Here is a 4,264-nt window from a genome sequence, read left to right as displayed (position 1 = left end):
GGTCAATGACATGAGACAAAGTATATGTGAACTGCTGTATGAAAAGTGAATTTACTCTGTAAATCTTCACCCAAATCAAAATAAAATAAAAAAATAAATAAAGTGATTAAAAAAAAATAATTATAGACAAGTGAGCCTGAACTTGTGTTTATAAGTTTCCTGTGAGGTGTTTGCCGACTCTTAGGCAGCTGAAACACAGAGCAAAATTCTCATAAACCAAGTAAGAAGCAGCATAGAGGAAGCTAAAATAGCGAATCAGAGATTTCCAAGTTTTGTTCTGGAGAGACAGAGGTTAGGGTTCAGGGCCTAAAAATTTGAAGAGGTCCTGTAAGTACTAGCTTTTCATTCGAGACACCAAAAAGGCTGCACCATGGGAATGAGAGCATGTCAGAAAAAGGCCAGCCTCAAAAGGCCTAAAAATATTGCACTTAAATGGTGCATGGTGATGCTTTAGTACTCTGTCTGCCTGCCAGAAAAAAAATAAACCCATTCTAAAGGAAGGTATCATCAGCAAAGCTGCTATAAATTTCCATACACAGTGTTCAGCATTCAATAAAAAATCACCAACCATGCTAAGAAAAAAGATCAAATGATAAAAATCAAGAGAAATACAAATAATAATTAAAGCAGACTCATAACTAATGCAGATAATGGATTTTTAAGTAATTATGGTAATAGGTCAAGAAAACACCAATAACAGTAAATTTTACCAGAGAACTGCTATCTATATATCACTTTTCTCTATATATATCGAAAGAGAAAACTGACGAATATATACTTATCAAACACACAGAACTTTACAGAAATTGACCATTTTCTGACCCATAATTTATTTCAGTGAATTTTAGAGGATTGAATTCACATGGAGTATATTCTCTAACCACAGCAGAATTAACTGAAATCAGTAACAATAAGATAATTAACAAATACTTATATGAGTCAAAATAGAGAGGAACACTTCTGAATAACTCATGGCTGAAAGAAGAAATCACAATAAAAACTGAAAAATATTTAAAGTTAATGATAATCAAAATAACTTGTAAAAACTTGTATTTAGAGGAAAATTGATAATCTTAAATAAACTTTGTATGTTTAAAATATTTTAAGAAAAAGCTGAAGGTCAGTGATCAAGGCTTCACTTAAGAAGTTATAAAGAGAGTAATAAATTAAACCCAATGTGTACTTCTCAATTTTGACTCATACGATGAGAAATGAAAGAACTAATAAAGATAAGAGCTCTGGTAGCGTAGTGCCTAAGGCACTTTACTGCTAACCAGAAGGCTGGCGGTTCAAATCCACTAGCCACTCCTCGGAAGGAAGGTGGGGCAATCTACTTCCATAGTGATACTGCCTTGGAAACCCAAGGAGGGGTTGCTGTGAGTCAGGTCCAACTCGATGGCACACAACAACAACAACAACAAATAAAGATAAGAGCAAAAATTTGTGAAAATTGAAAAGAAATGGAACAAAACCAAAAACCAAACTCACTGCTGTCAAGTCGATTCAACTCATAGTGACCCCTCCTTGGGTTTCCAAGGCGGTATCACTACAGAAGTAGATTGCCCAACCTTCCTTCCCAGGAGTGGCAGGTAGGTTTGAACCACCAGCCTTCTGGTTAGCAGTCAAATGCCTTAGGCACTATGCCACCAGAGCTCCTAGAAATGAACAGTAGAAGAAAATCAACAAAACCAAAAGTTGATGTTTTAAAAATTAATAAAATTGATAAGACTATTCAAAAAGAAAAAGAAAGCAGATTATAAATTACCAATATCAGGAATGAAAAAGGGGCCAACTCCATAGAACCTATAGACATTATAAGGTTAAGAGGATATTGTGAATAACGTTACATTCATAAATTTGAAAATTCAAATGAAATGAGCACATTATTTGAAAAATCACCAAAATTAATACAAAAAGAAACAGAACATCCTAATATTATAATAGGTACTAAATAAATTGATCTATAATTTATAACCTTCCCCTTACAGGCCCAGTAAGCACAATTTTTTTTCTTATTGATTTATGAGAATTCTTTATATTTTATAGTTTAAAGTCTTTGTCAGATATATGTAATTCCAATATCTTGGCCCACTCTGTGGTTTGTCTTTTCACTCTCTTAAATTAACACAGTTCATCTCCTGAAACAAGGGAGAGTATATGGTATTAACTAAGTGGTTATTGTTGTTGTTGTTGTTGTTGTTGTTACGTGCCATTGAGTGGGACCTGACTCATAGTGACCCCTCCTTGGGTTTCCGAGGCAGTATCACTACGGAGGTAGATTGTCCCATCTTCCTTCTGAGGAGTGGCTGGTGGGCATGAACCTCCAGCCTTCTGGTTAGCAGGCAAGTGCCGTTAGGCACTACGCTACCAGAGCTCCTAACTAAGTGGTAAGAAAATGATTTTTTAAACCCTTCTAATTGCAAAAACCTTTTTGTTTTTTCCTACAGTAAATTGGGGATAGTACTGTAACTTAATGCATACAGTTCCTGGGAAGAGTAAATATCGTAATATAGGTGATGCTTTTAAAATCAGAACCTGTTGTTGTGTGCCGTCAAATCAACTCTGACTCATAATGATCCCATAGGACGGAATAAAACTGCCCCATAGGGTTTCCAAGGCTATAATCTTTACGGGAGCAGGTTGCCAGGTTTTTTCTTTAGTAGAGCCGCTGGTAGGTTCAAACTGCTTTTAGGTTCCAACTGTGACCTTTCAGTTAGCAGCCAAGCAATTGTTAAACTGTCAGGGCTTCTAAATGGATCTAACATGTATTAATTACATTCTTAAAAAATGTTGACTACTTCTACTATTCTGTTTTTCAGAAGCCCTTGAGTGGTTCATCATTGTCCATTGATAAAATCTAAATTCATTAACTTTAGTTCTCACATTTTGGTCTCAGTAGCCCTTAAAAATCTGTTTATCTGCTGTTTTAGTAAAAATTATTTGATTGAAAGAAAAGAAAGGTGCTAAAATTAGCACAGCTTATTATCACAGTATAACAGAGAATTGTATAAAAATCAAGGACAGGAAATTAAGTGCAGCTCAGTTCTTCATGGATTAAAACCAATAAATCAGGAAGCAGGACTTTCCCCATATTTCTTATCTAGCAACAGCACAGTCTCCTGTGTATAAGTTTCTCTGCAGAACTTTCTCTGTTTCTGTGGCTGTGAACATGGCCTTTGATTCAAGTAGCCACTGTCATCTGACTAGTCTCCATGTCTTTTAGATGAAACTTCAAGAAAGAATTGTGGAATGTTGCTGGCCAACCAGTGGCTTACCTTTTCCTTCCTCTGGTCTAATCAGGCACAGCTAATTATAGGTTCTTCTGAGCTTACCCCTTTAGCAGCAACAACGGGCTGAGCAAAGGGCAAGCAAAAACAGGGGAAGTTAAGGTAAAAGAGGCAAATTGACTGCCATGCTAACTTGTTGTTGTTAGGTGCCGTCAATTAATTAGTGTTACCTTTATTCTCAACTACCATTACAGTGTTTCTCTGTATTCAGTCTTCAGGGATTTTCTGGAGATTTGTGATGAAAGTGTGTGAAAATAAAGTAATTGAATTAGAATTCTTACTATAAGTATGCCTCTTGTATTCTTTCATTTTAAATAAAAAGTCTAGAGGAAATGTTTTGAATTATTAAAAATAAATAAATTGATTAATCTCAACTACTGAATGCTATTACCTCATTTCAGTAAAATTACTCACATATCAGAATTTTCTGTTTGTATGATATTGGGTTAGAATATGCTGACTTGTTTTGTTTTTCTGCCTTAAATATTTGGTAATACTTTTTAAAACTCTCTTTGGGTACCAAATTCAGTAACTCCTGACTTGGATACATGACAAGTCATGAAATTTAGGATTCAATATTATGTAAAACCTCCTTCTGGAAGGATACTGTGGGAAAATCTCTTTATCAAGTGGTGTTAGAGGGATTATATTAATGAGAGTGTTCTCTCTTATATTTTATTAGAGGACTCATTTTAATTGTCACTTGATTTGGGGCTCTGTATAATATCATTCAAACGAGGTCTGCAACTGAAGTAATCAAATATTAATGATTCTGTTCCTTCAGATGATGGAAAGTTTATCTGACTTGCTGTACCCTGTACCTTCAGAGAAACAAAACACATATTCTATATCATTGAAATTTACCTATTTTTTTATCTTCTTAAATCTTTTTCTTAGTGTTTATCAAGTGTATATTTTGAATGAGTTGTTCTTTACGTGTTTAGTTTTTGGATGGCACAGTGGGTCCAGTTTTTTAA

At 34.8% G+C, this 4,264-nt stretch overlaps 1 protein-coding gene across 1 annotated transcript in view; it reads left to right on the top strand.

The window, feature by feature from the left end:
• Nucleotides 1-4,264, top strand: part of RUNDC3B (RUN domain containing 3B) — a 218,801-nt gene that overhangs the window by 121,610 nt on the left and 92,927 nt on the right. The gene's annotated exons all lie outside the window — the stretch shown is intronic.

Source organism: Orycteropus afer, unplaced genomic scaffold, assembly GCF_000298275.1.
Source record: "Orycteropus afer afer isolate SDZICR_OR568_19922 unplaced genomic scaffold, OryAfe1.0 scaffold00063, whole genome shotgun sequence".
Lineage (NCBI taxonomy): Eukaryota > Metazoa > Chordata > Mammalia > Tubulidentata > Orycteropodidae > Orycteropus > Orycteropus afer.
Note: the sequence above shows the minus strand (reverse complement) of the source record. Positions and strands in the feature narration are given on the sequence as shown.